Below are 8,444 nucleotides of genomic sequence, written 5' to 3'. Positions count from 1 at the left end.
CAATGCCCCGAGACCTGCTGCAGCCTCGACCGTAGACATTGCAACCTCATGGATACTGCAACCCCAACATCCAGCATTACCCTTAATATTAGCAAACCCCAGCAAACCAGGCTGGTGGGGACGTCCTCCCTGCAGATGCCCATCGCTCCTCACTGGGGACGAAGCAGGCACCTATTTTTGGAGAGGGTGCAACCCTCCCTCCAGGCTGGCTGGGTCGCAGGTGGCATCCAGAGGGTCATTTTTGCTGGAAGTAGGGATGTGCTCGCAGGGGATGGAGAAGATGGGAGGTAAAGGAGCATGCCTGGACACTGCTCCGGCACCGCTGTGCCCACCATGCAGAGGGGAACGGCTCATCTACACCCAGATACCTGTGCTCAGCATCTGCCTCCCCACCCGCACCTCCCGGCATCCCCACCCCTAGAGAAACCCCAAATTTGTCTCCAGCAAGAACCCAGCAGGGCTGCCCATGGGGCCAGGTGGGGAAAGGAAAGATGCTTTTCCTATAAAACACCTCTGTAGGTTTTGCAGCCGCCGCTTCTGCACCATCACAGGGACGGGGATTTCAGCTGGGCTGTTTTAATGTGGCGCTCTCGCTCTGCTCGTTTTGGAGCAAAATTATACCGCCGAGTTGCCTCTTCTTGAAAGGCTCCAATCTCGCATGTCAGTCCCGGATAAATAGTTTTCATTCAACAAATCAATGAATAGAAACAAAGTACGGCAAAATAATGTCAAGTCATTTCACTGATAACGACAGCTGCTGGGCTGCACAGGAGAAAGGGAGAAGCAGGAGGGGGGTGCGGGGGAATAGATTAAAAAATGTAAAAAGCAATGAATCACAGCTGGGGGGAAAATCATAAAACCGCAAGCCACCACTACTCCCACACAAACGTACACGGTATTTACTCATCTATTTCTAACAAAATTTAAAGTAGAATAGAAAAGGAAAAGGAAAGAGGGGGGACGGTGCGAGCGAATCGTCAAAATCATCCTCGTTAGAAAAGCAAGAGGGGTTGTTTTCTGCTGCGAAGACCTGATGCAGGATGCAAAGCAGCGCGGCACCGAGTGCCGAGGAGTGGGATGCTGTCCCGGCCCCGCACCGCTGCCCTTTCCTCCCGCACATTCCTCACTCAACACTTTTTGGCCATCGTTTGCTTGCTGTTGGTTTTCCTTACTAGACAAGCTCTGCCGTGCTCACAGCTTTGTTGATGAGAAAAAAAGCTGGGAAAAAAAAACCCCAAACCAACAGGCTGAAAGGGCTTTTGCAAGTCGGGAGGAAGAAGGAGTTTTGGCTGCGCCGGGGCTGGGAGGACGGCAGGGACAGAGCAAATGGAGCTGCAGAGGAGGTGCTGCCAACCACCGGCTCTGCTCCACAACACTCTCACCCGGCTGCAAACGTGCGAGAAATTTCCTTGGGTTCAACATCCTTGGGTTCAACATTTCCTTGGGTTCAACATCTGCCCTGGACATTGGTGGGACAACCGATGGAATTTGGGGGGGATTGGAACATCTCTCCTATGGAGAAAGGCTTAGGGACTTGGGTCTCTTTAGTCTAGAGAAAAGAAGATTGAGGGGGGATCTTATTAATACTTACAAATACTTAACAGGAGGATGCCAGGGGGATGGGAACAGTCTTTTTTCAGTGGCGCCCAGTGATAGGACGAGGGGTAATGGGCATAAACTTGAACATAGGAAGTTCCATCTTAACATGAGAAGGAACTTCTTTACTTTGAGGGTCGTGGAGCACTGGCACAGGCTGCCCAGAGAGGTGGGGGAGTCCTGTACCCCCCCCCGCGCTGCCCCGGGGCCCCCCCCCCCCCGCCACAGGCAGCCCCGCAGCGGTGAGGGCTATGGGGTGACATCTCCGACATCTCAGTCGGGGTTGGCCACAGTCGCTCGGCCAAGCCCTGCCACTGCCGAACTGCCCCCAAAATAACCCAAATTCCCTCCCCGCAGGGAGACGGGGCGCATGATTAAGACGATGCTCTGCAAAGTCTGCCTGTTAAATCCTAAGCGGCAGCTGCTCTTTGTTTGCAGCCTGAAGTCTCCCTCCCAGGCCAGCGCTGCGCATCCCGCCCCAGCTGGGCACCTTCCCCGGCTCTCGCGTCTGCGCAAGCTTTTGTTGGGTTTTCTTGAGTTACATTTTTCAGCAAAAAGCAGCTTAAAGTTAATAAACAGCTCCTTGCAGCTCCTGGAAGGACTTCTCACGGATATGCCAATAAAACAGCCCTTGATGAAAACACGGACGCTGCTGAGCAGAGTGATGAGAGCCGAGACCAACACAAAATGCTGGTTCAAGGGTGGGGGGTTTGGCCTCCTTCCCTCACCGAGGATGCACCATGCAGCTTGGAGCCCCTCCATCTCTTACTAGACCCCAAACGCACAGACGAGCCCAGCGGTGCCTTGCACGGGGTCGGATTTGTCCCTGGAGGGTTGTGGGGTTTGCTTGAGCAGGGAGGAACGAGGTGCACGAGGTTCCTGCAGGATGAGAGCCCCGACATGGCACCGGGGGGGCTGCTGCCCGTCCTACTGCAGACACACGGCACTGAGCAGATGCGCAGCGTTGCTCTCCTGCCTTTCTGAAAGCATCCCTGACAAAAATACCTTTGCTTGAAGAAATGCGACCCTTAGAGAAAGGCACCTCCGAATATGAGAAACCCCGGGATGATGAGAAATACCAAAAACTCTGCCATTGCCAGGAGTGGTGTAGCGATGGGAGGAAGCACCGGGAAGATGGTGCTGTGGCTGGGAGTTCATCCGGCAGCTCCGTGCCCTCCTTCCCGGGGAGGCCGACCCAGCGCTGCTGCAATAAGTGGGGACCAAGCCCGGCACCTCCTGGGATGGAGCTGCGCAGAGACAGCCACCGGGAGAGCTGGCTGCCCTGCAGCAGAAGACACTGTGTCTGCACATGGGACCTAAACGGTAACCTGGGTCAAGTTTTAGAACCATAGAAGGGTTTAGGCTGGAAGGGACCTTGAAGATCATCTCGTTCCACCCCCCTGCCCTGGGCAGGGACACCTCCCCCCAGCCCAGGTTGCCCAAGGCCACGTCCAGCCTGGCCTTGAACACCTCCAGGGAAGGGGCAGCCACAGCTTCTCGGGGCAACCTGCCCCAGGGGCTCGCCACCCACACAGGGAAACATTTCTTCCTAGTATCTAATCCTCCCTCTTCCAGTTTGAAGCCATTCCCCCTTGTCCTATCACTTCATGCCCTTGGAAAAAGTCCCTCTCAGCTTTCTTGTAGGCGCCCTTCAGATACTGGAAAGCTGCTATAAGGTCTCCCCGGAGCCTTCTCTTCTCCAGGCTGAACCCCCCCAACTGTCTCAGCCTGTCTTCATAGGAGCGGTGCTCCAGCCCTCTGGTCATCTTCGTGGCCTTCCTCTGGACCCACTTCAACAGGTCTGTGTTGGATGACAACATTTTCCCTGGAAACAACCTGGAGGAAGTTTCCAGAGGTTCAAACCGCTCCGTTTCTACTCCATTCCTTCTGCTGCTTTGCCTTTCCACTGCAAACAAGTTTTCAATTTTCAACTAAAGCGCTGTCAAACACAACAGCAAAAGTCTTAATTCAAAGCGCAACATCCCAGTTTTCCTCTTGCCTGGATTTCACCTGCTGGAACGCTCCTTTGCTGTTTGCTTTTGAGAGAGGAAATCCTGAAATTGGGAATTCCCTGGGGAACGCGCAGCCCGGCTGGCGGCCCGCCCTGCAGCACTGCGTGAGGAGCTCATGGGGTGAATGTACGATGGCTCACGCCTGTCCCAGGGAGCCTGAGATAAACGATGCCTGTTCTGTGCACGCCTGTCGGCAGGGGCAGCCTGGGGGATGCTCATGTTGAGAAAAGACTTGATGCCGGGGAAAAAACGCAGCCGTTTAATCTCAGCTGCCGTTTGCAATTTTGTTATTAAACCCCTAATGTGAAGAGAGGCTTTATTTTGCCCAGGCCATAAGTTCTTCCAGGAAAGATCTTCCCCTTACCTTGTCCCACACCAGCACTATGAAACCCAAACATTAAAAACAAACCAGGACTTCAGCCCCAAAAGGACTTTGCTAAATCTTCACTCCTTTCTCTTGGGTCTCAGCTCTGTGTGTGCAAGCACTAAGGATTGCAAATTGAACCTTGCATAGTGAGGGGGCTTGGGCAGGACCACGCCGGGGGTGATGCCCAAAGCAGTCATCCAGAGGGGGAGCAGCTTTTCCAGAGCAAATATCTCCACATCACAAACCCCAAAACTGGATCCTTCAGGCTCTCACGCAGGAGGATTCAACTTGCGCCAGCCAGAGCGAGTGAAGGTGTCCTCTTGCACCAAGGACCCATTTTTAGCATCACTTCATGGGCCTGCAGCTGCGGCTGCCTGGTATGGGATTTCGGGGGTGCTGCTGTGCTGTGGCCACGTGAAGCTCAACAACAGCGCAGGGAAAGCCCCGTCCCTCCCAAAGCTGGTGTGGTGCAGAGCAGAAGCAAGTGTTTTCTCCGATGCCCAGGGAATTTTCTAGCTCCCTCCAGCAGTAAGCAACAGAAAGCACACAGGCCCACCAGCTTGCCAAACTGCAAATAAAACCTCCTTTCAAAACGTGGTGGAAAACATGTTTTCTTGCAGCGTGAAAAGGCTGTGAAGCGCTCAGGCTCCGGCTGCACCGATGTGTTGGGAGGGACAAGTCTCCATGGGAACTGTGCGCTTGTTCATCTCGAACAAGCGAGCGGCCTCGTGAGGTGGGGATGGGGATGGGGATGAAACCAGCGCCAAAAAGCCCGACGGGGTGGCAAGGGCCCACGGCTGAAGGGCGACTTGTGATGCTGTGGCCGTTTGCTCCCATGGTTCCTCACCCAGCGGCCGAGGTAGGGCCAGGACTGGGTCTGAGCGGTGACCAGGACCGGGTCCAAGTGGGGGTCACGCCGCTCCCCTGCCCACAGTCTCCATCGATGCCAGCGGACGGAGGTGCCCAGGGAAGGGCAGGATCCTGCATCCCAACAGCCTCCCCAGGCACTGCCCCAGCCAGGGTGATGGGAAACAGAATTCCCTCTTCCAAGAAACAGGAACATTTTTTAAGAGTTTCCTAGAATTTCAGAGGAAACGAAATGAAGTGAGGAGAGGGCTCTGCCGGTATCCTTGAGCCCATTGTTCCCAGCAGGGCTGGTGCTGTTGTAGCCAGAGCACGAGCATACACCAGGACAAGCCCTTCCCTGCTACACCCCCTTCCCAGCACTTTGGAGAATTCTGGGGGTCGTGGGTGAGAAAAGCGCCCTGAAAATGATGCTCATGAAAACTAGGATGGGTCTTTTTACCCAGAGCGTGGGGACATCTGCCATGGGTGATGCCACCGTGACACTAGAGCTGCAGGCACATGAAGCAGGTACGAGCGCCCATTGTGGCCGGCTGGACCCCGCTGGCCCACACCAGCCCCACGGCATGTCCCGCACCCACGCACCAGGGCACTGGTGGTGTTTATGTCTGTATTTAGGGCGACAAAGACAGGACAAGCAGAGCTCACAGCCAGAAAAGTCTGAAATTTAACTTCCAGACTTTTTTTCCAAAGTTTTTTTCTGAAAGTTTTTTCCAGAGCTTTTTTTCCAAAACCTCCTTGGCTGGTACATCCAAAAGGATTTTTGCTTTTTTTCCCACTGAACTCCTTTTGCAAACACTGAAGAGCTCCCAGCGACGCTGAACATCTTCCTGTAGGCTTGAAAAGACTGTAGGAAGGGCACTCAGGTGGCTCCCTCGGTGTGGGATGGGGCATGAGGGTGGCTTTCATGCTCCCCCCGGAAAATTAATTAGAGGTACACTAAGCCACGCACCTTCCCAGAAGACCACAGCTGCTTTTTGGCCTAACCGGGATCTTTCCCATGCTTTAAAAATCAAAGTGTGAGGGTTTTGATGGGTGTTTGTTCCTGTACAAGGGGCGGCGACAGAGAGATGCAGAGCTCAGTGGGCGCTGTTCAACCCATTTGCTGAAATACCCCGAGAGCGGTTGAACTCGCCCGGGCCCTCGCATCAGGTTTCCTGTAGGAATTTAGTCCTTTACATAAAGCTGGAGTCTGAGCGCTATCTCATAGCTCATCAGAAGAAAACACCCACTGTGTGTTTGGGTCCCAGTAGCGCATGTTGCAAAGGGGGCCGGGGGCGGCAGCTCATGTTTCCCTTGATTGGGGTGTTTTGGCCTCCGGGGAGGCTCCGTTTCACATCCCTCATGTGCCTGGAGAGAAGGGATGGGGAGGAGGGCAAAGAGAAGGGCCGTGTCCCCGCAGCAGCTCTGCCCCGTGCCGAGCTGAGCTGCTCCAACCACCTCCATCACCCGCCAGCAAAGCACCCAAACGCAGAGCCCACTGGGGCGGGAGACAGCAGATCACAGGCAGCTCCAACCAAGTACTCGGGGTGGGTCAGGCAGGGAAATACATCTTCTGGGGTGATTAATGGGATTTATTACTGCCCTGGGAACAACGACCGTGTCAAGGCAGGCAAAGCTGTGGTGGCCAGGACCAGCTCGTCCCTCTCAGCTGGGTCACCTCTCCCCCAGCCCACTCAGTGCCTCTCTGTGTGCCACAGCTCTTTCCTCCACTGGATCCCTCCAGCAGATCCAGCGCTGCCCACAGAGAGCATCCAACACTGGGCTCAGCCTCCCATGCTGGGCAGAATCATAACTGGAAAATAACTGCCACCCAAATGAGGAAACTCAGCCGTAGCAGAAGGCTTTGGGTGCCTCACCTGTCTCCAGAGCAAAGCCCACACTGATCTTCAGAGCTTAAGAAATGGGCTGCTGCGTTAAGGCAGAAAGCGGGACTGCCTAATGGCTTATGGAATCGGTTTCCTCCTCTTCTGTGAACTCAGGTTGATAAATGGCTACTTAAAAGACCACAAACGTGTTTTCCAAAGTCATGTACAATTAGAGGGATGGCCCAAATGCTCGTTTGTCAGCATGGCGCGGAAAGGCGGCGAGCTGCTAATGAGTCAAGCCCGACCTGAGGAACGCGCCCCTGCCCGCAGCGCCCACGCAGGAGCAGGAGCCGTCCCCTCCGTGGGAGAGCTGCTCGCTCCCGAAGCTGCTCCCGGTGGGCACAGCCCACGGGTGACACCACGCAGCTTCGGGCTTGTCCCGTCTCCAGCCCAGCGCCCAAGAGGGCTGTGCCAGCACAAGCCAGGCTCCCCGCTCTCGCACAGCAGGAACGTTTTATAAACCAGCAGGACAGCACAGACAGAAAATAAGTTTACAGTATTAACGCTCCCAGGATTAAGAGCCATGGGTTTTTCTAACTAGCACAAAGAACTGCCAGAGTTTGTATCGAACTATACTGGCTGGAAGCTCACCTCCACTCCTCTGTTTCGGATGACCATGGAAGGTTGCCCTGCTTATCCCACCCCAAACTGCAGGGCATCACAAGGCCTTAGGGCACCTGGAAGAGAACCGAAATTCTTTGCCATAATAAAATCCTCCAGGCACAGAGCACATGGAGAAACCTCCCTCCCTCCTCTCTGGTGATGCAGGTAACACCTGCATATCCAGCTCAAAGGCACCAGCAGGTCCCTCCACCAGCCACAACCCAAAAGCCGCGGGCCAGTTGCTGGGGTGTCCCAGCTCACGTTGCACATGGGCTCCTGAAGGCTCTGGGGAAGCTTTGCCGTGTTATGGTAGGGCCTAGGCAAACCCCAGAGGGAGACACAATGCAATGGATCAACACACAGTTGGTTACCAGCATATATCTGAAAGCCACCAAAGCAGAGGGTGCTTCCCTGTGGGTGAAAAATCAGGAACGAACGAGTAAAAACGTGAATCGTGACTGCCCTGAGCCTCCCACGGCCAGTCTGGGGCAGCACCAAGCAGAACCGGGGGGCCTGCAAAGCCCGGACTGCTCACAAAGACATACTCGAGGCCAAGCATGAGGTGACTGTCTGAAGAGACATCTCCTCTCCTGGCAGAGCCTGTCTGCTACACACGGGTCCCCCTGTCCTTCTGCCTTGGCACCAGGGCCACCTCCTCCCCCGTGGCACTTGGCCCATCTTGGCCAGTGAAGCTGCGGATGTGCCGTCCCCGGTGCGACAGCTCCGGCTGGTGGCTGCCAAGGGCCGCTAGCAGCGTTCACAGGGAAACACTGAGGAGGGAGAACGTAGTTATGCCAAGCAAATGCCTGATCTTCCTGTTTATTTCAATCTACCTAACCACAAGGGACGGGAAAAATCGCAGATGCTTTCGCTAAATACCCAACAAGTATATAAAACGCACGCGCGCATTTTCCATCACTGCTGCTTCCCACAGCACAAGGAGGGAAGAGATTTAATTACACACAGATTCTACTAAATCAAGAAGAGAGACAGTTGAAAATGGGGGTGTGGGGGGGAACATTTAATTTAATTCTATTTAGCAGCATCTTTATTGCAACAAAGGTTTTGTAATAAAACGCAGCAAAACTAATGTCTCCACTTTACATGATTAAAAGCCATGTAGCTAGAAAGGTG

Source organism: Charadrius vociferus, unplaced genomic scaffold, assembly GCF_000708025.1.
Source record: "Charadrius vociferus isolate BGI_N301 unplaced genomic scaffold, ASM70802v2 scaffold190, whole genome shotgun sequence".
In the NCBI taxonomy this organism is placed as follows: domain Eukaryota; kingdom Metazoa; phylum Chordata; class Aves; order Charadriiformes; family Charadriidae; genus Charadrius; species Charadrius vociferus.
Note: the sequence above shows the minus strand (reverse complement) of the source record.